The sequence below is a fragment of the Castor canadensis genome, chromosome 8, assembly GCF_047511655.1.
Source record: "Castor canadensis chromosome 8, mCasCan1.hap1v2, whole genome shotgun sequence".
NCBI classification, from domain to species: Eukaryota; Metazoa; Chordata; class Mammalia; order Rodentia; family Castoridae; genus Castor; species Castor canadensis.
Window position 1 is genome coordinate 116,844,856 of NC_133393.1, and position 27,013 is coordinate 116,871,868.

A 27,013-nucleotide genomic window follows, 5' to 3' on the forward strand; every position below is an offset into this window, starting at 1 on the left:
ACTTTGACCTGCCTGGGGACTGTTGGGCAGGAGGTGGGGTTCCAGTAGCGAAGGCATTACTTGTTAGAAATACGAATTCTTATGTGCTTCCTAGATCCACTGTGTGAGAATGGGCTTGAGACCTGAAAATGTTTGCCTAAACAAACCTTGGAGGAAATCCTGCTCCAAGCTAAAGTTTGAGAGCACTTTGTTATGTATTGAATGCTTGTGTCCCTCTGAAGTTCACACTGAAATAATCTCCAATGCAACACTATTACCAGGTGGAGGAGCCTGCAGGAGGTGAACTCAAGCACTTACAAAAGAGGCTTCCCCCCACAGTCTCCAGCCCTTTGGTCCAAGAGCACACATTTTTGAGAATACCATGTAGAAGTAGAGACAGAGCCCTCACCAAATGATCTGGGACTTCCCAGTCTCCAGAACAGTGAGAAATAAGTTTCTATCCTTCATAAATGATCTAGTCCCTTTTTTTTATTTAGGGCCTGCTTTTTTTTTTTTTTTTCAATAGCACTGTTTTGTTACATACTGTTTTAGCTCATAATAAGAAATTTGGTCACTTTCCAGAAGGAAAAATGAGCTGTGGGGAATTTTCTATAAGTCTAGTAGTATTTACTTATTTCAAAGGCTTACTCTGGAAGCAAGGTAAAAGGAATGTGAAGGCTACCTGGAGGAGGTGTGAGTACTGGAGATAAGTACTGGAGATAAGTGGGTGGGGAGATACAGGAAAGAAGTGCTTTCTTGCTATGTGCAGGACTCATAAACTTATAAAGTCTAGGCTAGCAAGAGGAGTAATATACAAATCCTGTCCACCACTTCTTGTAGAACATCTTTCTTCCATCAACCCAATGGAATGCCATTACTATTTCCAGAGCATCTATACCTTTTGCCATAGTGGCTCTGCAGAGTCCTTTTGGCTGTCCTAGGCAACTTGAGAGTCCCCTCACTGCCTCTCCTCCAGGAAGACAATTTTGTTTGAACTGGTACCACAAAGAGTCCGTGTAGCAGGCAAAGCAGACAAAGGTGAAGGTTAACACAGCAAAACAAACTGATTGGATCACAATTTCTCTGGTTCTTCAAATAAATATGTGGGGTATCAAACCATGTATATTGGTCCACACGTTCTGCTTGCGACGAGATCGGCATTTTATTTGCAACAACAGTGGAAAGCAGACTTTCAGCTAAGGTAGAAATAGACCATTCTTCTTTCCGCTAGATCTTGCTTATTCTCAGCAGCAGAAGCAGACTTGAGTTCCTAGCTGTAGGGAAAAGGTGTTTGAGGGAAGGTGAGCCTTTGAATGATGCTGGAGTAAGGTTGGATGTACCTTTAAGCCTGTTCTGTAGGGCTGGGAGAGAAGAGAAAAGGAGGTGCTTTCTTGACTGAGAGAGGAAAGGAAAAAAATTATTCCAAGATATTTGACAGCTTTATCTTTCACCATCACCTTCTCCTAAACCCACGCATCTCTGCTTAGAGTCTGACATATAAAACGAAGAGCGAACCCCTATGTGCTTTCCATGAAAGAAGTCGGTGCACAAGGACGGAAATGAGAGCGGCTGAAAATAGGTGCATGACTTGTTGAGCATACAAATCATTTCCCCCCTAAGTCTCCAAGGGAAGAGAGAAAGAGAGGAAAAAAAAAAAAAAATCCCTTGTACTCTGTCCTTGCCGGCTGTGTTGTGCATTCAGGAGAGGAGGCTGAGGGTGGTCCTCCCGCGCTCCATCCGCGGTCCCCGCAGGAAACTTTTCTCGTAGGGCCGGCTTGATCCATTCAGCTTGCGCAGAAACAGTGGGCGTTTTGCCGGCTCCCCCTCCAGGACAAGGACCCCCAAAGCGGAGACGCGTCTGTCTCTTTAAATTCCAGCTGCGCGGCTGGGAAACAGCGCCCCTCGCCGCCCAGGCCGGCTGGCTGCGAGCAGCGAGCGAGCTCGCGCTTGGCTCCCGGCTGCGCGCCGCGGAGAGCTCGGCTCGGCTCGGCCCGCGGGCGGCTCGGCGGCGGCGGCGCGGGGCGGGGAGGCGCGGCCCGGCCGAGGAGCGAAGAAAGAGCGAGCCAGCCGGCCGGCCAGGGGAGGCGCCGCGCCCGGACCCGGTCCCGCGCCCGCGCCCGGCGGCCCGAGCAGTTTCCTGCGCGGTGACAAGGATGCGTCTGGGTGGCTTTTTCGCCTCTTCTCTTTAAGATGATTTCCATAGTAACCTGATCAAGTGGCTCAAAATCGCAAACCTGAGGATTTCGGCGGCCACCCCCGGCGTGACCTCGGCCAGGTAAAGCTGCGATCTCTCTCTCTCTTCCATTGCAAACCGCTGCGCTCCTTCCAAAGTTCCTTTTGTGGAAAATCGCCCAGCTCCACGGAGACCGGGGTATTTGCGACAGCGTGATCCTTTCCCAGGTGCTAGCTACGGGCACCCTCCCCTGGTACTTCCCCAAGATCCATGATCAGATTTACTATATATATATATATATTTTTTTTTTTTTTTTTGATTGCCTCTTCCTCTCCCTCCCCTTGTTGATCCTCTCCACCCCCCCCCCCCCCGTACACACACATTGCTGCGCTCTTCTCGGCTTTTTCCCTGAGACTAGGGAAGGGGGCGCCGAGAGAAGTCGGGGGCGAGGGTGGTGAGCGCGGTCCAGGGAGTGGCGGGTTTGGATGCGCTGGATGCAGGAGCCACTTTGGGCATCGCGTTGTGGCCCGCGCCGGGTCTCTGGGCGGGGTGTCAGCATCAGGGGACCCCCAGTCTCTAGACCCGCGAGGGAGGATTGCAGGCTTGGGGTGATGGAGCGCTTGGCTGGGTGGTTGGCCAGCGTCCATACATCATAGCTTTCCTTCCTACTCCCCCACCCCTCTTCAGGATTCTTTCTCTTTCCTGGTCCTCCTTTCTTTCCTTTCACTACCACCCGCTCCATTCTCTTCCCTCCTTTTCCTCTTTTTTATTTTCTTATCCTGTCCCCCCCCCCTTTTTTTCTTTCCTCTTTAAAAAAAGAGGAGGAATCCTTTGTAACCCTTTATTCCACCAGCTTGGGAATAGCTGTGAAACCGGCAGCGTGGCCACCTCAACCTGGTCCTTTTCAGACCCGTCCTCATCCATCAACATATTTGTTTCCTGAGTCTATTGATCTTCCTGGCTTCTGCAGAAATGCATTCTGAACTGGGCGTCTGCATGTCAAAATCAGAGTTCTGTAGCTCCAAGTATGACATGTATTGTAAGGGCTGCATATGTTTTAAATCCAAGTAAGTCATGGGTATAAATAAAATGTATTTTTGAAGAGAATTTAGTCTTAATATAAAGAAACTTCTCTCTTTGATTTTTGCTGTACTTTCCCCCTTCCTTTGACATTTAATTTGGGGAACTTGGGACTCAGTTTTTCCCCTCCCCGCCCCCTCCAGTTTAGAAGGAACATGCAACTTCTAGTATCTTAATTATCTCTTTTTCAGTTTATTCAGTTTTGCATTAGTCAGTCACAGGAATGAGTAGGTCATAATTAACACTCAGATGTTTGCTCCCCAAAGTCCAAGCTGGCTGAAGTGGCTGCCTCTGTAGGAAGTGCCAAGAGAACCACTGGCCAAACAAACCCTGTCAAAGAATAGAAAAGGTTTAGCAACTCCTGTGTTTAACAACTAGATTCAGACTTTAGTGTTGGAAATGTGTAAATACAATAAAACCAGGAGGTTAGGTTTTGGTTGTTAGCATGTGCACAACTGTAGGTGTAAGGTAATAACTTTAATTTTAAAATAATCCACTCAGGTTTAGAACCCATTCTGCCTTGTTTATGTTATGTTTCCTCACTATGGTTTTCCTTTTTTTCTTGAAACAAGATGTCTGTATCATGAGAAAACAAAGGGAAAACACGGGATGACTTCTGTTTAGTTAGAAAGAGGACTTATGTGGATTTTAAAAAATTTCTTATCTGGCGGTGCTCAAGTTTTCCTGAGATCACAGTATTTCCCATGTGAAAATGACACTCATCAATGATTTTCCTCCACTTTCAGTGATACACATAGTTGATACAGAAAAAGGTCTCAGTTTTAGAGAAATCCCTTTGTCTGTGCATTTGTCTTTAAATTCAACTGTTAATATAGAATGAAGGATCCTGGAGCAGAGAATGTGTCAGGAAAAAGAGAAACTACTGACATAATGGAAAACAGACCCAAACCAAGAGAAATGTAATTGCCAGGCCACTCCACAGTGTTGTCTTTCTTTTTAGCCAATTAGGAAGCTGTACATTTTAAATGTATTTCATTTTCTTAATTCTACACCCAATACTCTTTACATCAGGGGTCATATTTATGTAGTCCAGATAAGCATTTACAAAAGACTTAATAATTCCTTTGCCAGTGAAATCCAAAAAACATGCTTTCTTACAATATTTTCTTTCTGATGAATAGTGATAGTAATGATTCTATATATTTTTAGCCTGAGTTCCAATTTTGGTATTTTTATGGGTGGATAGGTTTCCCTGACACATTAACAAGATGGTCTGGGCAGGCTGAGGGGAACTGTAATGCACAATTAATTGTAGGTACAATAACATGTTCATTTTTCTTCTTGGTTTAAGAGATGTCTTGCCCTTCTGGTTACTTAATATTTTGGTGTGACTGCTCCTGTTTGTGTGTGTGTGTGTGTGTGTGTGTGTGTGTGTATGAGTTAGCATAAAGACATGTGATTTGAAGTTAAAAGGTGTATTAGTGACAAGTCATCAATTACTCTTATTTATAGGACATTGATTCTGAAACTGCTCCCCCCCTTGTGATTATGTATCGATCACTCAGTGAAAGGCTGCCAAAGATGAGTGATCCATTTTATAATTGGCAAAAAATATCCCTTGAGTTTACTTGCCTCAAGTCCCTATTTTCATGCAGAAGGATTAGCAAATGTTTTTGATCTAACATTTTAATAGACTGAATTGCTGAACACTGCTACTTACCAAGAATATATTTTGTTGATTCTGAAATTGCTGTAGGATCACTCACAAGTTGTCTGGAGCGTTCTAAGTGACTCATTCTTGTAACCCATGGCAACAGGAAATGGTTGTGCTGGGTACAAGCTGAAGTATGGACACAGCCTTACACTGTGTGATCATTTGGGGACTTCATATGAGAAGAATTAGTGTACAGATGGACAGTACTTGTTCACTTTTAGTCCACAAACAGTTCCAGGGCCTTGTTTTGCAGTGCCACTTAGTTATTCATTTACTTCAGAGGTATTATGAAAGTCTCAGGAAACACCTAAATTTAATTTAGTTTTTGTAGCAAAAAAAGTGTGTAACTGGGATCATTTGAGTGGGAACATCACCAAAGCAAATCTGACAGATTGCCTCACTTTCAGAAATGGTGGGAGTCGAGGAGTTGTGGATGGAAGTAAGATCCAAGAGGCTACAATTATGTTCCTGCTTTTCACAGACTCAAGGACTTACTGTTGCTGAGCCTTACTCAGCTTTGCTTTTCTTCAAAGGGAAGTGAACGTAGTCATCTTTTCTGTGTTTGAATTCTCAAACATGTATATTTGACACAATCTGACGTATACACAGGTGTTGATCTTTAGCAGTGGTAGATACTAACACACACATGCGCACACTGCCTCTCAGAGGTGACAATAGAGATCTTTCCTTGGACCACTGATGGATGGGTCATGGTGCTGCAATGTTCCTTCCATTCAGGAGAAAATGAGTATGTTACTCTCTGTGTTCCATGGATGGAGACAGCAGATGCTCACTGGTTAATCATATAACCTAATATGCAGACTGCATTTTTCCATCAGGTATTCACCCTTTTATTTACATGAATGCAAGTGAGAAATTTTGTGTTCTCCTTTTCTTTTTTTTTTTTTTTTTTGGTGGTACTAGGGTTTGAACTCAGGGCCTCACGTTCGCTAGGCATGCACTCTAAAATTGAACCATGCTTCCATGCCTCTTTAGTTATTTTTCAAATAGGGTCTCCATTTTTGCCCAAGTCTAAGACTCTCTTATTTACACCTCTGCGTATCTAGATGACAGTTGTGTACCACCATGCATAGATTATTGGATGAGGTGGGGTATCAATAACTTTTTGTCTGGGTTGGCCTTGATATACAATCTTCCCGATTTCTGCCTCTGAGTAACTGGAATTATAGGTATGAGCCTCTTTGTTTCCCTCCTCCACTTTGTAGGTAAAAGTAATTTAGTATAAGATTGAGTGAAATTCGGGGTAGGAAAAAAAAATCCCTAGAGCTATCTTTGTGCTCATAATTTATTTTTCCTCCCAAGTCTGATTGTTGGTAGTGCTACTGATATGAGCCTGTAGTGCTAATGTCATCTTTCTCTGTCCTATGTGAAGTCTTAGAACAAGCATCACAGTAGCAAAGATTTTGAGTTTAATGCATCATTCAAGTAGTTATGTAGCTCAATAGGCTTGTAAAAGAAAGCTCCAGGTCTTTAAAATTGCATGCATTACTATTCTCTTATTTTTGGATGATTTTAAAATGTTCAGAGGAAATAAGCCTGATCCCAGGAATGATGTAAAAGCTGCTGGTTCATGTCCTTAGATTATACAATGTTTATATGGTGATACTTTTTGATAATCTATGTAACATCATTTTTCATAAGGGTTGTGCTTATTTTAACTTACATGAGATAATGGGGAACTAGAGATTTCAAGTTCTGGAAGCATTGCTGGTCACACAGAGCCAAAGTTTTCTTGGGAATTGAAAGGAAAGTCATTATTTGACTAGTGATTTATACCACTTCAGGTACATCCAGGAAGTTTTGAAACAAACTGAAGTATTATATTTCTTTGATATTGCTTTGTGAAGATTTATATGTGGTCCATTTATATGTAGAACTGTGGGCCTTATAATCAGTTTCCACTCTTGTCTACTAGAAAAGATCATCTCAGTCCCTGTCCTTATTCGATGACTTTTTACTAGGTTTGGAGGCATAACACTGAGAAAGAAGTACTACTATATATATATATATATATATATATATATATATATATATATATATACACACACATATAATTTTATTTTGCAAATATAAATATGACCACAGTCATACTTCTTGTGAATTTTTTTTCCAATCAAAAGAGGTATTTATGTTTTCAAATACCTTCTTAAGCTACCTTATTAAAATGGATCAGACCTGCAGATGTCTGATTATTTTGAGCTATTTTTAGGCAATATCATACAGCAGTTACAAATGTGGCTTCTGTAGAAGAAGATTTCCCTGGGTTTGAATTCCAACTCTTGTCACCTATGACTTAGGTGATCTTGGGTAAATTTCTTTATTGGAGTCTCTGTATGCATTTGTGAAAGAATTAAGGCTTTTGTGATGATTAAGTGTGGGCATATATTCTGGCATATAGCAAATACTCCTTACATATTAACTGCTATTGCTATACCTGCTGTAGAATTGTACAGGGAGGCCACAGTTACTTTCCTGTTTATATTTTTTTCCTTCCAAGTGTGAATGTGAACCATCTTACTTGTCTAGGTAAGAACTCTTTCTCTTTGTTCACCCTATCTTGGCTTTTCCTTTAGTCAGAAACTGAAAGTAATGGCCAGGTGCCTGGGAGACAAGACAATTTTTATTGGGGGTGGGGGAAGCTCCATTCTTTTAGTTTCCAGAAAAGTTTGTTAACCTTTTTTTGGTTAAATTACACAGTATCAAGGTTATCCATAGGTATTTATTAAAAAATTGAAAAAAATCGAAATCAGGATTAGCTATAGTTGTAATATGTTAGTGTAAACAAACAACAAAAATATGACAAGCACAAAATCCTAGCTTTAGCATTACAGTGCTGCTCACCACAAGCTATAGCTGCCTACAAAAACCCTCTAGTAATTCTAAAACTATAAACCCCTGTTACAGAGGGTTGCTGAATAATTTTTTTGTGTGCAGTCACTTGATGAGAATGAGCTATTTGGTTAAAAACATGATGTCTTATCTTTACTTGCTTTTTTGTTCTTACTTTGTGAATTCCAGTATTCAGAGCTTCGTCACATAAGTCATCATTTTCATATTGTAATGATGTGTCCTCATTGGAAAAATGAATGACTGGATTAGCATAGCTCTTTAAATGTTTTTAATTATGGAAAGCTTTGAAAAACTGTAAAAGTGGAAAAGGTAGTGTAATTGATTCCAGTGGACCTGTCATTTCAACAAATTAGGTAATCTAGGACCTTTCCCAGATTACCAATTCTGTGAGTGTCTGACTATGGAAATCCTAAATCACTTGGATTATGAGGATCTAGCATACCTGATTTTATATATCGATCCTACTATCAATAAAATTTATACTAAAATGAAAATTTTAAATTATAATAGCAAGCACTAACGGAAATTCCAATAATATACATAAAATGATATGTGAAAGATGTTTTGAAGCTGAGCAAATGTAACGAGTCATGGGTAAAAATGTGAGATGAGTTTGATTCAGTAGACATTTATAAAATATCGTCCTCAAAGAGCTTGTAAGATATCCTCTAGCATGAGTAGAATATTATCATATGTAAGAATAATTTTCAGGAATTGAATTGTAATGAACAGTTTTAAAGCTATGTTGGACATTCATTTTTCTTTCATTTGGAAGAATATTTCAGGGTTATAACAAACAACATCCGAGGTGGTCCCCAAATGATCCTTGCCATAGATATTCATGTTCTTGGGAGGTCTCCTGCCATATTCTGTGTGATCAATAGAATATGGCCAAAGTCCAAAAAACACATGAAAAAATGCTCACCATCCCTGGCCATAAAGGAAATGTAAGTCAAAACCATGCTAAGATTCCATCTCACCCCTGTTAGAATAGCCATCATCAAAAACACCAACAACATGTGTTGGCGAGGATGTGGGGAAAAAGGAACTCTAATTCACTGCTGGTGGGAATGCAAGCTGGTGCAACCACTCTGGAAAAAAATTTGGAGGCTTCTTAAAAAACTAAACATATATCTGCCATATGACCCAGCAATCCCACTCTTAGGGGTATACCCGAAGGAATGCAACTCAGGTCATTACAAAAGTACCTGCACACCCATGTTTATTGCAACAGTATTCACAATAGCCAAACTATGGAAACAGCCAAGATGCCCCATTACTGATGAATGGATCAAGAAAATGTGGTATTTATATATAGTGGAATTTTACTCAGCCACAGAGAAGAATGAAAATTTGTCATTCACAAGTAAGTGGATGGAACTGGAGAACATCATTTTAAGTGAAGTTATCCAGGCTCAGAAAGCCAAAACTCTCATGTTTTCCCTCATATGCAGATTATAGACCTAAAACAAATGCAGTAATATTATTGGACATGGGTCACACACTAAGGGGAAAACACGCATGGGAGGAATAGGGAAAGGGAATGAAACCTAAAACTTGAATGTGGTTGATGTGCTCACTGTAGAGGAGCGAATATAGTAATCTTAAACTGCCAGAGGCCACTATTGGAAGGGGACTAGGAAGTAGTGAAGAAGTCTGGTAGAGATGAACCAGTGTGGATTGCAATATACATGTGAATGGAAACAATGCTAGGAATCTCTCTGTATAGCTACCTTTATCCCAAACTAGCAAAAATGCTGTGTCGTTCTTATTATCTCTTATGTTTTCTCTGCAACAAAATCAGATACAAGAGGATAGGGCAGGAGGGTGGTGGCCCAAACATCGTATGCACATATGAGTAAATATAAAAACAATCAAAGAAGCTGGGGCCCAGGTGGCTCATGCCTGTTATCATAGCTATTCAGGAGGGCAGAGATCAGGAAGATTGCAGTTCCAAACCAGCCCAGGGAAATAGTTCCAGGAGACCCTATCTCGAAAAACCCATCACAAAAATAGGGCTGGTGGAGTGACTCAAGGTGAAGCCCTGAGTTCAAGCCCCAGAATCACAAAACAAACAAGCAAATAGACAAAACACAAAAAGCGATAAAAAAAAAGAATATGGCCAAAGTGATGAGGTATGACTTCTGATGTATGATGTTCTGACTGTCATATAAGCCATTGTGTCTTCCATCTTTGTCTGTTGGATCACTTACTCTGGAGATAGCCAGCTGGTGCAATATTGTAGGAATACTGAAGCAGCCCACAAAGATTGATGTAACAAGGAAGTGAGTTCTTCTGCTGACAGGCTACACCCACTTACAGTGACATGGAGGAGCCACCTTAGGAGAGGGTCTCGTAGCCTTACCAAGGGCCTCAGACGACTACAGTCTGGGTGACAGTTTCATTCTCTTTATTCTCTGAGGAAGAATAAAGCTTTTCCTTAAATCTTGACCCACAGAAACTTTGTGAGTTAGTAACTCCATATTGTTTTAAATTGCTGAATTTTGGAGTAATTTTTTATACAGCAGCAATAGACAAACTGCCTTAGGGTTATAATTATAAATGTTAACTATCTGCTGTTTTATAGATAAGTAGAAATGACAGTTCATGGAGTTCTAATTGACAGAATGCTATTTGAATCTACATTTTCCAAAGAATAACCAACATCCAAGGCTTTCATATTTCTAACTCCTCAGAATGAGTCTTCATGGATATTATCTATAATGAGTGCAAAAGACATAGCATTTCTGTTTTTATTAGTTAGTGATATGGAACTCAGTCCTGGCCTTTCTTTTGGAATATATCTGTTAAAAATTAAACTGTTTTTGGAGTTTTGAAAGAAAGTGGAGCCTGGGGAGTTAAGGACTGGGACACGTTCCAGCTGATACTTGGGTAAACTTTGAGATATATTACAATTTAACTGCAGATTACCCTGAGGGTTAGCCACCTCACACTCACAGGATTTTATAACTTGGGCTTTTTTTGTCACAGAAGCTTTTCTTCTGCTTTCTACTGGACTGTGTAAGATAATATTTAGGATACTTTAAAAATTATTTTTGGCAGTACTAGAATTAAACTGATGGCTTTGCACTTGCTAGGTAAATGCTGTATGGCTTGAGCCATGCCTCCAGCCCTTGGGGCATTTTAATACAACCTAAATAAGGCCCATTGCATGTTGTCTATTCTAGCCATTCTTCATAAATTTGTACTTTGACTTTTGTATGTAGTGCTAGGTTACTTTTCTTAACAGGGTTCTGGACTCTATGTGTCAATCTGTTTTCCTCATTGTTCTACTGCAAGGCTAATACATTGGATATTACCATAGCTAGAATAGATTTTATATAAATTCATAGTTTTGATACATCTTTAAAGATACAATGGTATGGGTTAGAAAACCAAAAAGGGTTAATACCCTCTCTTTTACTTCATGGATGTGTTTAATTTTATTTAAATAAGTTATCATCCTATAAAAATTTAAAAAGTGAATCTTTAACATACACGAGTGCTTGGAACTTTGGAGAATGGAAGTAAAGTTTTTCAGCCTTCAGATTGCTATGGATATTTAGTCATTTTCATAAATAAATGACCAATCTTCCTTTGGTTTGTAGTGTGTAGTTTTTGTACATTTGCTATTTGTTAAGTAGGGTGAATAATACAATATTTGCCCCTGAGAATATTTTCAGAACCAAAGTTATCTTGATATAAAATAGTGATGGTGTTCACTGACTTATACTGATATCATGCTCTCTGGGAATTGAAATTGATTTTTTTCTTTTTTGGTCCTTGTCATAGACATTTGGTCTTTGAACAAGCATCACCCGAGAGAACTCAGGAAAACCAATAAGCAGTCCTTCAGAAATTACTTTTCAGGATAGCACAAGTTAGTTGCATCATAAGCCTCAGGATAAAGTTAATGAAGTCACTAGTTCTTCTTGATATTTTTATGTTTGAGCACAGTGTGCAATAAGAACTATCTTTAGAATTGATAAATACAGATCCAATTTTTCTATTCCTCATGAAACGTGTAGAAACTAAAACTAGTTGCTGGTAAAAGGGATATATGGCAGACATATACAGTGTCTGGGTGGGCTTTTCTTAGCTGTCTTTTGATAAGCACACATTCATTTATTTATTGTTGGATACTGTACTTTATCTTTTGTACTTGTTTCATGTACTTTGCATATTTGGTATTGCATTACTTTATCCCATGAAGTAAACATGATGTTTAAACAAAAGTAAATCTATTAATTGCTTTTCTACTGTGATGAGGATATCAAGGATATAGAAATGAATAAAACAAGGTCCTTGTCCTTGAGGAAGTTGGAATATATTTAATTTCATAAAAATTTTAAATCATCAGAGTGTTTAGTTTATTTACAGTTAGACTTTAAAATTTATTATGGCCAGCCTATGATGAACACAAGACTAGGTTGGATTATGTTACCATAATTGAGAGTCATCCTGAGTTCTGCACCATTAATGAATGCTAAAGCTCTTTGAAGGTCTCTTATATATGGTCTTAATAACCACAAAGCCTTTTCTGCCCACAGCAGATAAACTCCCAATGTCACAGAATGATACATTAGAAATTATGCCATTACCTGTAACTGTTCCCTTTCTGGCCAACTGTTATCTGTTTAATGTAGTACCCATAGGGCATAGGTCTATATCATACTTGGGAATTTTCTTTTTCAGAGTAGAAAAGCATCATATGAACTTTTAAGTAAACTTCCTAATATTTGTGCTTGCTGGTATGGTAAGAAAATACATGAGAATTTACAAGAAATAGATATGTTAGAATAATGTTCTCTCCTTCCACTGTCCACATCACCACCTCCATAGTCTACGCCAAAAGGGACTTCATGGATGTGATGAAGATTTAAGGCCTTTGAGAAAGACTTATCCTGGATTACCTGGCTGGACCAGCCTGATTACATCAGTCTTTTAAACTAAAGAGATGATTTTTCCCAGCTATGGTTAGAAGAAAAGATGTGAAGATGGGGATAGGGTCAGGCAGATGCTACCTTGCCACCTGTGAAAATAGAAAAAGGGAGACATGGACAGAGAAATACCAGTGCCTCTAGAAGGTAGAGGAAGGCAAGGAAATAGGAGAAAAAGGAAAACTCCAGAAAGATACACAGTTTTTCTTACTTCTGTATTTTAGCACAGTGAGACTCTGTTAAAGCTCTAACTTCCAGAACCATAAAATAATACAATTGTGCTACTTAGAGCCACTAAAATTGTTATAATTTATCACATCTTCAATAGAAAATAAAGTCTTATATATTTTTATTTTATCTTATTACATTTCAAGTCATGTTGTAAAAAAAATCCTTTGGATTTTGAGAACTTTTGGATTATGAATTACATGTGAAGATTATAGAACTGTAGAAGGAATCAGGAATCTTGATATTTTAATATGGATGACTTATGTGTTGGATTTTTAATTGTGGAAAGAAGAGTTTTCTAGAAGGACGCCTTTCTGAATCTTTGCTACTATGCTAATATTTTGAATCTTTTGTTGATTATTTTGAGTTCATTTGTTTTGTCATTATGCATCTTTCACTGGTCCCTGATGGGTCATACTAAGTTGGCTTATCATGAGCCTTGGTTCACTATAAGTCAAATTAAGAAATTGTATATAAAGAGACTTGAACTACCTTACAAACGTACACTGGTCCTTATTGGTTGGGTTTACTATTAAACAGATTCTTCCTGACCCTTCTTCTTTTACGATGGTTGGGATTGGAAAGCAGGAAATAGTTAAAGGTGATTTTGTGAATATGGCAATAGTTTTGGCTTTTCTGGCTGCCAGAGATCCTTGTACTGTACTCCAAGTCTCTACAGTGTGTGTGCTGCAAGGGAGATAGCAACTGGAATGAATGTCTTGCTCCAGAGAGGTGGTTACCCTTGGACTCATCCATATACCTCATGGTTCACCACTTAACTCCTGTAAGATTTTAAGTGAGAGAGAAGTATTATACATGTCTGTTCTTTCTTGTGGTATATCCAGAACAAAACGGAACACATGGAAATATGCAAAAATACAGAGTATATTTTAACCTACAAACCAGCAGTCACACCGGAAATACAGTGTGTGTTTTCCTTGTGATGCTGGACCGTAGTGTCATATGTTGCATTATTATGAAATGGTCATGATTGCTTGATTCATGAAGGGAATGTTTGCAATGAAACAGTTCAGAATGATGGTATTGCCTCAGATTCAAACTGAAATGCTAACTTCAAGCATGTACCTTGCACTGTCCTTGATCTGTGGCCGAGTCCTCAGGAATATCAATTGTCTACTGATCTCCAGATGTCCAAGTGTTTTGAGAATGAATAATGCTTTGCGTGGCAACTGCATGCGTAAATGTAATTGTGTTACTGTTTTTCCTTCATTTTGTAGAAATTGACTGAGTTTGGGCTATAGTTTATAATCAAATGTGTGAGGATTTTTTTCCCTCACTAAAGACATATCTCCTTTTTGCTCTGATACCTCTGGGTTCCCTACTCTCAGCACAATGCTTTTTCTTCACTAACATTTTCTGGATGATACATTCGAAATCTTTTCATAGCTTTTGACAAAAGTGACTGTGATTCAAATACAAGTTGACAACTTACTCTAGACAAACAACTTGTGAGACTGTATGTCAATGCAATCAATAACAAGATAGGTGTTATATAAACTTGTAAATAATTTTATCTAGATTGTGAGCCAAGTGAAAAATCTGGTATAGTGAGAACTCTGGAGAGAATTCTTTTTCACCTGAATTCTGTCCTAGAATTTCTATGCTACATTATCATGGGTTTTTTTTTCAATGTTTATTAATGATACCAAATTTTAGTTTAAGTACATATTTGAAATGGTTGCAGAACCTAGAGTGCCTTATTCTTCACACTGTAATGTATTAGGTTGTGGGAATGCAGTACTTACCCTAGCTGAGTTGGTGTCTAACAGGTGACATAAGACTTGTACAAAAGTGGCAAGTGCTGGAGACAAGTATGAGCATGTATAGAGAGGACCGGATAAAAGAGAGGAAGTCTTTTAGATGGGGAAAATGCACAACACCTACTGGAGGAGGTGGCAGTTAAACAGAGAATAGCATTTGGACATGCAGAGGTAGAAGAAAGAATATTGTAATGGGGAAAAGGGGTGGCAAAATATTCAAGCAAAATTCAGTGTGTTTCATGGCACGTGAGTCTTTAGCATTCTGCCCTCTCTTGTGTCGGCCATACTCTCCACACATTTCAGCCACATTGAGCTGGTCAAATGCTAGGCTGTTTCTACTGTGGACTGTGCTAACAGGTACAGTTATGTATGATTCTGTAAAACATGAGTTCCATGTTGAATTTTTCTCATTTTAAGACATAGAAATTACTCTTATTTAACCATATCTTTATAGTTTGTTCAGTCCTGTAAACCACAGAGTCCTAGATTGTAGAGCTTGTATTTAGGGGATGTTTGCTGCTAGATTTCTCTCTCTCACCCCGTATATGGGTATTCCTTTGCTTGTTCTTGAAGCTCAGTGCTGAAAAGACAAGGATGAAAGATGAAGTTGTTGCTGTTAAGTAACACTGCTGATGGGAGACTTATCAGTTTTTCTTACTTAACAATATTTTATATGAAACTTTTAACATTGTACTAAATGCATGAAGGAGATGGTTGGGAAAACAGAGGTGGGTGTGATACTTCTGCCTGGCAGCTAGGCATCAGGGAAGAATGCCCACAGAGATGTTTGAACTGAGTCATGAAAGTTGAGTGGGAACCTGCCAGATGGCCACAGTAGAGGGGGATGTTTCAGGATGTGCCTTTGCAAGTGTACAAAGACATAAGGGAACATGAAACTTTGAGGATAATTAGTCCCCAGGAGCAAAAGTGTACACAAAAGATTGGGGCAGCACAATGCAGCTAGAAGGATAGTTAGCCCATAAAGCATATAAATTCTAGATCAAGGAGTTGATACCTTATTCTGGAAGTAGCAGTGATCATTGAAGAATGTTAAACAAGGATGTCATGTATACATCATTGTGATATATTTCCCTCTGAGAGCAAAATGAGGGCTGTAACATCTTAATACAAAAATGTTCATTACAGAAGCAATGCTACATGTTGTCTGAGATCTGCATCTTTGCAATAACCTGTACATACATGATACGAATATGGTCAGATTAACTTCTTCTTATCTCAGTTTCTTCATCTGCAAAGTGTGTGTGTAAGCCAAAAGCTTACTTCTCAATATATCTTGAAAGGTTATCATATTACTTGCCCAAGGAAGGATAATTAGAAAATGAGAAGTGGTAGAAAAAATGAATTTCTACTATGGCAGAGAAACAACGTGATTGGGATTAGCCAAATTTGGGTGAGGTTACTGAACCACCCCCCCACCACAGTTAGCATTATTGTGCATCAGCATTAGCAAAGGTAGAACATCAGTAGCCAACCTACGGAAGTTAGGAATGTTTGAAACTAAAAGAGTCTCACCTCCATGACTCCTTTGGTCCAAGACGATGTGAGCTGATGTCTGGGGCATTCAAATGGTATAAAGGTTTGCCATGATTTCTGTTGGCCTTTTAAGGCTAAATAATTATTAGTAAAATGTAGCTAACCATGAAACTGTGTGTTTGAATATTCACTTGAAAATCCCTCACATGCTATGCTTAGATAGTAACCACTAAAGTTTATATTTAATAAAAAAATTTCAGAACAGAATGAGATACAGATTGGCTGCTTTAATTACTAAAAGTGTATGTATTTGTAAGTGTAAGTCCATGAATATTCTAAAAATATGCCAACCCTTGTATAGAAAGATGTATTACATATACCACAGAGGCTTTCTGTTAGTAAAATAAATCAATATATCTATAAAATGGAAAGATAGGCTGATAACTTCATAGCATATACATGGTTCTGTTAATAACTATGTTTTCTTTGCACATTAAAAATGTCTTATCATGTTCCTGTTATTTCAGCTAGCTTTTGAAAGTAATAACTATGATAAGTTTTGGTGGGTGAATGGTTTTATTTCACTGACTTTTCAATTAATATTGAAACATTGTCTTATCAGATAAATCCAAGCCACAGGACTTCTAAATGTTTGTGGCTTCTCATATAATCTCTGATATGTAATATCAAGAAGTTGACCCTTAGACTTTTTGGTGAGCAGTTACTTGGCGATTGAATGATGAATAATTGTTACTCTTCCAAGCATGTGAATTGCCAGTACCATAGGAAAGTGCAGTAGAGGTTTTAATGATGAGTTGGTGCTGTTAATGAACAAAGAAGTGGGTGGTAAATTATATATCCAAGCCTTTGAAAATTAACCTCTAGCACATGTTATTAGCTTTGTTTTGTTGGTTTTTGCTTGGAGTTATAGTTTAATTTTTTGATAAAGCAGTTTATTGCCCTTTAAAAGATAAATTAGGAAAAGGCTTTTTTTGTATTGCTTACCTTAAAAAAAAAAGAGCAATTTACCAGTGACCACATTGTTGTTTACTCATTTGCATTCTGAACCTTGTCTTAGGGCTTTTGTTAGGAATTTGTATTTATTGATTTGAAAAGGGACACCCATTGAATGGGACCTAAGGATTAAATGAATTCCATGAATTAAAGGATGACCTTGTAGACAGGAAAAGATTTCATTGTATGTCTTCCCTGATTTCTGTGTAATAGAATTTGTGCTGCATGCCTGATATTCAGATGTTTATTTTTGCTTGGATTATAGAGTGACAGAATAGATGGAAATTCAGTACCCAGGCAGCAGACAATACATTGGCTGAGTTCTAATTGTGAAGAGTGTAGTACTACATTTTATTTTCCCTCCTGTCATGTTCAGCAAATAAATAATCCCATTTACATTTCAGACTCTAAACACACTCGCATCTTTATTTGGGCATGATGGGAATACCATGTGGACATGTGGTTTTTATGATCAGAATCCTAGTTAAGCAGTTTATTTCTTGTGTGGGTAGCCAAATTACATAAAGTACGGTATTTTATGCAGGCATTAAAGCTTTGGTGGACTAAGGATAAAATCTAGGGGGTGGTGGTGAAAGAATTTAACTGCCAGTTTCTATTTCTGAGGGATGACAGTCTACCACTGTATGTTACAGAGAGGTTTCAGAAGCCTCAAAATAATCAAGTCAGATGGTAAGGTCTTAACAGTTTAGTGACAATTGATTAGCTTTGTGTTTAAGGAGATGAAATTACCTGCTATTCTAGCCAACTGTCTTTAAGTCAGTTTGACTGTTGAAAGTAAACACTTTTTGCACAAGGGCCTGATTGAACCACATTGCCATGATAGTCGGGCTGTGACAATAGGGGATAAATTAAAGTAGCCTATGGCCAGGGTCAAACTATCTCTAAGAGGTAATAGAAGAATCCCTAAGGTCTGAATGAATAGAAGTGCTCAGATTCTATTTTATACTCTAGTTAAAAACAATCTAAAAAATGATAGCATTTAATGTACATGAGATGCAATAAATCACTTATTTTTACAAATTGGTTGAGGGGAAATCTCTACTAGGACTACAAAAGAATACTGTTCCTATGGCATTTTAATGTTAATTGGAAATTCTTATTTGGATTTGTTGCATTTATATAGTTCTCTTGATATTTTCACCTGTACGTAGTATAGGTGTTGTTACCAATTTACAGGTAACTAAACTGAGGCTGAGAATAAAATTCAGTGGTTTATTTTAATTCATAAAAGTGATTAGTGGTAAAGTGGAATTAGAATCCATACCACCAGTTCCTAGACTTTTGAAGTGACATGGTAAGAAAGGCATAGTTGATTCAGAAAGGCATGGAGGGATTCTATTACTCATTACTTCTTGGCATTCTAAACCAGTATAGGACTTTAGTTATATCTCTACAGCATAATGGGGAGCTGTACACATTTAAAAATCAGTAACAGCGTAAGAGGGTTCCTTTTTCCCCGCACTGTTGGTGGGAATGTAAACTAGTACAACCACTCTGGAAAAAAATTTGGAGTCTACTTAAAAAGCTAGACATTGAGCTACCATTTGATCCAGCAATACCACTCTTGGGGATATACCCAAAAGACTGTGACACAGGTTACTCAAGAGGCACCTGCACACCCATGTTTATTGCGGCACTATATATATGGAAACAGCCAAGATGCCCCACCACTGACGAATGGATTAAGAAAATGTGTTATCTATACACAATGGAATTTTATGCAGCCATGAAGAAGAATGAAATATTATCATTCGCTGGTAAATGGATGGAATTGGAGAACATCATTCTGAGTGAGTTAGCCTGGCCCAAAAGACCAAAAATCATATGTTCTCCCTCATATGTGGACATTAGATCAAGGGCAAACACAACAATGGGATTGGACTTTGAGCACATGATAAAAGTGAGAGCACACAGGGAGAGGTGAGGATAGGTAAGACACCTAAAAAACTAGCTAGCATTTGTTGCCCTTAACGCAGAGAAACTAAAGCAGATACCTTAAAAGCAACTGAGGCCAACAGGAAAAGGGGACCAGGAACTAGAGAAAAGGTTAGATCAAAAAGAATTAACCTAGAAGGTAACACACACGCACAGGAAATCAATGTGAGTCAATGCCCTGTATAGCTATCCTTATCTCAACCAGCGAAAACCCTTGTTCCTTCCTATTATTGCTTATACTCTCTCTACAACAAAATTAGAAATAAGGGCAAAATAGTTTCTGCTGGGTACTGAGGGGGTGGGGGGGAGAGGGAGGGGGCGGAGTGGGTGGTAAGGGAGGGGGTGGGGGCAGGGGGGAGAAATGACCCCAGCCTTGTGTGCACATATGAATAATAAAATTTAAAAAAAAATCAGTAACAACAGTTGGTGGGGGAAGAGCATGATCTGCTTTTTCATTAGTGAGGTTTGAGTGAAGGTAAAACCCTTCTTTTGCATTTGTATTTTGGAGTGGGTGTGTCTCATCTTTGAGATAGATTTCTGTCAAATCAGTGGTGGTGAATTACACTTTCCAGACATAGTATTTTCTATACATCATAAATGGATCAAGTATAATAAATTGCTTTTAACTCTGTTTACAAATGAACATTGGTTGGATAATTTTCTCATTTTTCTCAGGAGTGTATGATTTAAAGTGTCATCATATTTTCTGTTTCTCAAAGTGGACTAATAAAACCTGCCTCTGGAATGAATAACTGCATTATTATAGGTGTTAAAATTGTATTAATAGTCCTGTTTATCCTCTCTTTGAGTAAGGATATATTATTCCAAACACAAACATTGTCAATCAAATGGTTTGGATGTGTCCTTCAATCAGCTAAAGATCATTTAGCTAGGGTTCAATCAAAAACCACTTTTAATCAGCTAATTATATAAAGAAGAGCAGGTTTTTCTGCCAAATGAACGACGGGGGAGGAATAATTCTGTAAGTGCACATCCCTGAGTGTTGCATTGGTTCTCCAGCCCCCAACAAAATAGTCCTCACAGGAAACCACGCTAACAAGATTGAAGTTGTGTATGCCTTGGCTTGTTTCAAGGTTTGATCCTGACTTCATTGGAAATCACATCTGTGGGGGGCACATGGTTGTTAGTTTTGTTTTAAATTTTGCAATAGTTTCTCATTACTTTAGGAAGAACTTGGGAACATTTGAGCGTGTTTAGAAAAGAAAATTGGTTTGGCATCACCTCCCTTTGTCTCTGCCAATAAATTCATGAATCTACATATTTCTCTAACTGTAATAACATTTTCTCTCCATCTTCTAGGTGTTTTGAGGCTTAGAAAGGCCAAGACATCATCAGTGATGTCACTAGCTTTCCTTGGGACTGTTTCTGGGTCTCTTAGATAAGAGTTGTTAGTTTTCCCATGGTCCTTCTTTAAGGCCATGTATATGGCTTAGATAATTCTATAAGATCTTAATTAAATAATCCTACAAGGTTAATTGTGTATATCCATCTCCTCAATGCCCAGGAAGGCTAAGACATTTGTCCAAGGAGGTTAGTCTTAGAACAGAGACAGAAATGTGGACCTTTTTTGTTGCAGATCTCTGGATATAAACTAGGAAATTCTAAAGTAATGCAGTTGCCACGGTGAAATAATCTATTCATCTTCCAACTTACAGTGCCATCTGTGTTACAATAGGAAGTCATATCTCAGTTAGGCATATCTGACACTGAGCATACAGAATAAATTATTTTTTAAAGCTGCAGGAATTGAGAAAATAACATACTGTTGCAATCCAGGTACTACTGGAAGATATGATAACAGCCTCTCCTATCACTTTCTCATTGCTCATTGCCTAGTTCTACTTTAGTTTTTTCCTCTGCCACATGTAGGGTTCCATTTGAGTGTTAGAAAAATAGCAGAGGTTGACAAGATTTTCTCATGTCAGCAACTTTAGCATATTTCTGGGAACTTGAGTATATACAGTATTTGGAGTATATTGACAAAGGGCTCAGGTATACTTGTTTTTTCTCTGCACTTGCATTTTCTGGGCAGCATCCTGGATGTGGGAGAAGCGTGGTCATGCTGAGGTGATAGGTGAGTCAGCATTTGTGGGACAATGCATAGTATCTTCCTGAGTTAGTTTCAGAAGTCTGTCTTTCCATTCATTAACAACACTAGGTAAAGGAAGTGTGTTGAGATGTGAATAGCCCAAATGGAACTTGGCCCTCAGGGTTGGGGGAAAAGGGAGAGCTTCTTTTAGGGAGGCACAGATGAGCTTGCATTCTGAAAGGCAACCATAGTTGACATGCCTGGTGAGTCAAGGGGTGTCAGCCTTAAAGGGTTGTCTTGGACACCTGCAGTAATACTTATCAGCACACAGTAGTCCTAAAAATGGAAGAGGACTGTAAATACATGCCCAGAGATTCATAGGACTATTTAGGGGAACAAGCAGGAAATTGCTCTGAAATCTCACATTTCATATTAAAAATGATTGACAATTTTGTACTCAACTTCATAGTTTTTGTGTGACTACTTATATTACTCAAAAATAAATAAGATTGAAAATTTAGAAATAAAGACTCTATTTATACTAGGAATTCTTGTGTTTTCTGGTTTACCCCTTTGTATAATTTCCAGAGTTTTATTGGTCAGTTTGGGAATCATAACTATACTGATGAAGACACAAACTTTCACATTCTAGCTTTCCAAAGAATCTATAAAGATCTGTGGTATTTTACTAATATCTAAAGCAAAGAATCAGTGTGGTATAAAGAGAAAAATATCTAGTGAAAATTTAATTTTTTCCCAGGTCTGCTGTTGTGGTTTAATGGAATTCTTCCCCCTGTTGATGAAACAAATGAAAACCAAAATAAGGAAATAAATGAAACATGTTCTATCTCATAAGAGAAAAGAACTGTATAGTAGGAAGTGTCCTGTGTGTGGGCGGACTGCATATTGGCATATGTACAGATATTTTTTGTGGTGGTGGAAATTGAACCAGGCCCTTGAGCATGATAGGCAAGCGCTTCATCACTGAGTTACATCTGCAGCCCTTACATATGAACAGGGAATCTTGGGCAGATTTGCAACTTCTCTAGTTTGGGTGATGATATAATTTATTTTCTCTTGTGGATATGCTATTCAACATAACAACAGATCTTCAGGCGTAAACCCAGACTGTCCTGGGCAAACTGGCTATTTGATCTTCAGTTATCTGATGGTGAAATTCGATGGTTATATTAAATGTTTTCATGTATTCTTTCTTCAGCAAGCCGCAAATGTAAAACAAATAAAAGTTCAGTTTAAAGTAAGGATGGGGAAAGGATTCCAGTTCCCCTCCCACGCACACCCCACCCGTGGATGCTGAGATCCCTGGTGCACAATTTGAAAATTTTGACACTCTGTGAGTATATTACACCCGTCATTTTCCCTTAGCTGAAATCTCTTGCTACATCTTCATGTCCAAAAAATGTTGGGTACATGAAAATCCTCATGGAAGAAAAAATTTGCAACCCAGTCTGAAGTAGCAGAGTGTTCCTTCTGGGCTTGACTTCCTTGTTTGTGTCTTCTCTTTGGTAACGCCTATTTTGTCTCACCATCTGGAGGATAAGCTTGAGATATACTTTATTTCTTCTACACCCTCACCCCACTTTTTTCAAAAAAACTGGTTCTTGTTTGAAAGCTCCAAACCTGCATCTAGGGGTGCACCCATAGATACGATAGTGAGAGGTTGTTCCTTGACCTTCTTCCATCATGGAGGTAAACATTCCAGTCCTGACACCTCACATCACATTTGTCCCTTTCTTTCTCTGCTGTATTATTTTTATTGCAGGTGCACATGATTTGGGTGACCCTCTCAAAGAGAAGCCACCCTTCTATACCCATGTGGCATTAGGCAGCAGGAGCTAAGCCCCTTGCAGAAGGAGTAGAGTAAAGCCAGCATTCTCGTCCCGTGTCATGGATACACTTACAGAGAGGCTGCCCAGAGCGATCATAACACTGTATCCACACTGGGCATGAGCAGGAGGGGAGGAAAGTCATCTTTTAGGATTCCTCCTGTGTTTATGTTTTTCTTTCATTGTTGACTAGGGCAGGCACTTGAATTTTTTCTCCTTAGGCTTCATTTGACAAATCCTCAATCTCTTTATCATGGATGCTATCAGATTTGTAGGCAGTGGTTTTAGTCCTGACCTAAAGCAAGCAGGCATACTTTTTTTGTTTTTATTTCTTTTCAAAGAAAAAGAGTTACAAGTCAGCCTTGGGCTAATGACCTTCCTGTCTAGATTTGTTCATTGTCAGAATTTAGCTGCTTTTTTTGTTGATGGTATCTCCCTTTCTGGTTCATTTGTTTATCTGGACTATTTTAGGTGCAATTTTGTGAGAATGAATAGTTAAGAGGATGGTATCCGTCTTTAGCTGTTTGAGATGCAGCAGGAGGCATTCAGGTGGTGCAGGGAGCAGACATTAACCCATGAGTGACTAGATGCCTGTGGTTGCTCTGGGAGGCTTGGAGTCTCCCTCAGCCTCCACCCTCCCTCAGATATAATTCACCAGCCATTATCCACTCAGTACCTGCTATGTGCCATACATTTTCCCCTACACTTTCCCACTTAATATATAATAGGGTAGTATATTAGTATCCTATTGATGCTGTAACAAATTACCACTAGTAAAACTACACAAATTCGCTATCCAGTAGTTCCAGAGGTCAAATTCTTAAAACTGTGTGCATTCTGGAGGCCCAGGAGAATCTGTTTTATTATTTTTTTCTATTAAAAGTCTGATAGTAAGTCTTTATTTTTATTTTTATTTTTTTTATTCATATGTGCATACAAAGAGAATCTGTTTCCTTACCTTGTCAAGTTTCTAGAGGATACTTACATTCCTTGTCATGTGGTTCCTTCTCCTGTCTTCAAAACCAGCTGCGTGTCATCTTTAGATATGTCCCGTTGACCTCTGCATTTGTCGTTATAATCCCTTTGTGGTTATCTTGCGGCCACCTGGATAGTCCCTTTATCTTGAGATCCTTCATTTAACCACATCTGCAGAGTCCCTTTTGAGATGGAAGGTAACATAGTCATAGGTTCCAGGGATTAGGCTGTGGACATTTTAGGGAGCCCATCTTTTTTTTTCCACCCTAGATACTGGTTAAGTGCCAGTACCAAAATGCCAGCAATAGCCAGCTAACAGCAAGTTCCCACCATGCCACAAGAGAGCACTGACTTACGTAACCTTCACAAATCTAACAGGTAGCTGCTATCATTCTTACTTTACAGCTGAAGGCGCTGGGGCTTGAAGAGGTTAAAGAACTTGCCTAGAAGCATGCAGCTGATCAGTTGCAGAAAAAAGATTAAAATCCAAGCTGTGTGATGCCAATACTCATTTTGTCACCACCACGAAAATCCCACAAGGATTACCTGTGTGGTTTAGGTAGGCTTAAGTGAAAAGATTACTTTCTCCCACTCACTCACTCATGAAAGGGGATCAGTATTCAAATAACACCTCAGTTTTAAGCACTGTTTGTTCTGTATGTGCTCATGGTATCGGATGGCTATTCTCCCTGGGATTTTGCTTTTGGTAGTGGTTTCTGTGACCTTTGTTTTGTTCCCTTTTGTGAAGAATGCTTATTTATTGGTGAAATCAACTGGAGAAAGCTGTCACTTTGGTCACAATGTCACAGCATAGAGAGTAAATGGGTGAAAGTCTTTGACTTGGGGCCCCTGATCTTGCCTGCTTTGTGGTTGCCAATGTACCCTGCTCGAGTGGAGTTTATTCTTGCTGTGGATTTTTGTACCTAGAAGTGACCACTAGCTGCCTCATTTGTATTAGAGACCCTGACTGGTATTGAATTTTAAACACAGTCCCCAGGATGGAAAGCTAATGTTTTATGGAAGCAGCTACAATTTAGTTACCATAACAACTTGGTAATACTCATTCTGTCTTGGCTTACTGCCTGATAGTGTGATGTACAGCAGTCATTCTGGCCAGCTGAAATGGGCTCTCACCTTATTCTTGTCAAGCATATTGATAAATAGCTCTGTTTCATGACACACGTTTCAAAGTCATCACTTTTTTTTTTTATGCTGGTGACCTTCCTTTTAACTATAGGTTGAATAAAAGAGAAGCTGCTGGAGTAAGGCTGTCATTGTACTGTTTCTCTGTTCCTGAGATGTTTTATCATAAAATTGTATGTCTGTGTGTGTGAGGGGGATGATGAGGAGAGAAATAGGTGGATTATTGAATCTATATTCTTGGAACAGAATATTATAGTATTATAATGTTATATTTCAGTCAATTATAAGCAAATAAATAATCAAACTAAAAACTAAAACCTTGAAATGACATTAACTTAATCCCATTCTTTACAGGGTAAAATTGATATAGTCTGGAAAAGGCATGGGTAACCTAATTGAAAAAGGGATTCTTTTGATTCAAGTATTTTACACAGAATTCATTAGACCATAATATTTTTGAGTTGAGCTGGTGGGAATTGGAGGGGAATCCTAGATCCAGATTTTATTTTAAATCTAGTAGGCAGGAAGTGTGTCCTTCTGTTTCAGGAGAGCTAATAGGAATTGTTTGAGAGGGAAAAGAAAAAGCAGAGTGATGATGTGTGTTTATTGCTGTTTGTGAGATACAGATCTGTATTCATGTTCTAAGGTTCTGAAGAGAACAGCAGTAAATAAAACAATTTGTTTCTATCTGCCTTGGACTGTGGTGACTCCTGTCTAGATGAGCATCTGTGAACATCTCACATGGGACCCCTTTGGGAAATGGTGCTTTAGAGCAATACAAAAAAGGAGCCAAAGTCAGGACTTCACCCTCTGTTCCTACCATTCCTTGCAGTAATTCAGCACAGGATAGATTCAGTACTTTTATTCTTTAGTGAGACCTAATGTGTTGTCTCTACTTTCTTCCTCAAATATCAAAAAAACCATTTCTTCTGGTATACACCATCCAGTATCCCATCTGTGCATTGCTTTTAACAATTTGTTTCAACATTTCACTCATCCTCTCCTTCTCTAAATTTGTGAGTGTATTGATGAAGGTAATGTGAAGTCTTCAGAGAACTCTAAAGAAAAGAAATGACCACCATTTTTATGGGATGGCTAGAATTCTGCCTTCCACGATAGAAGCAATGAATACACTACAATGTGTATATTTTATCCAAATTATGTAATTAATAAGTGCAGAAGCCTACTTTGTTAAAAAAACAAACCTCAGTTTTTTGTGTACATTGGAAAGAAACTTAGAATAAGCTGGTTATTCTTCTCTTAAGGATGAAAAAACATCTAAACAAGTGAGTTACTGAATGTCACCTAATGAGAAAACTAGCCATAGAAACTGTCTCCTGACTGCCCAAGAATGTATTTTCTTGTTTGATTGTCAACAATTCTATATAATTGAAGTAAGTAACAATATTTAGGAAAGGCTTATTAAAGCTTACTTCATGGTAGGTATCTGCTCTCTAAGAAGTAATGTAAAAAAGTGTTTCCTCATTGTTGTTTGCTCTAAAGCCTTGCCTATTTTTTAAGATAAAGTATTAAGGAGAAATTTTAGAATTTTTCCTACATATATCCTTATTCAAGTTATTATCCATTGTTAAATTATTTTCTCCTAATCTAAATGAGCTGGAGGAAAGCACATTTGTGTAACTAAAACCAAGGCAGGAACCTAGCTATCGACTACTGTTTACTTGGTAGACATTCTGAGACCCATTCCTGGCCCAGCTGGTTTGCTGGATATTTGACCACAATCCCTTGAGTGCTAGTGGTGAGTGTATTGTACAAGATTTAGCAGAGTCAGTAGCTTTTCTAATTC

The 27,013-nt window shown here is 38.5% G+C and overlaps 1 protein-coding gene across 1 annotated transcript in view; it reads left to right on the forward strand.

Annotated features, from left to right (window-relative positions):
* The first annotated feature begins 2,041 nt into the window (after positions 1–2,041).
* The window catches only part of Nav3 (neuron navigator 3), a 760,451-nt gene continuing 735,479 nt past the window's right edge, over positions 2,042–27,013 (forward strand). The window contains exon 1 of the mRNA XM_074083986.1: positions 2,042–2,254. The gene's annotated coding sequence lies outside the window, so the exon portion shown is untranslated. The remainder of the gene's footprint in view (positions 2,255–27,013) is intronic.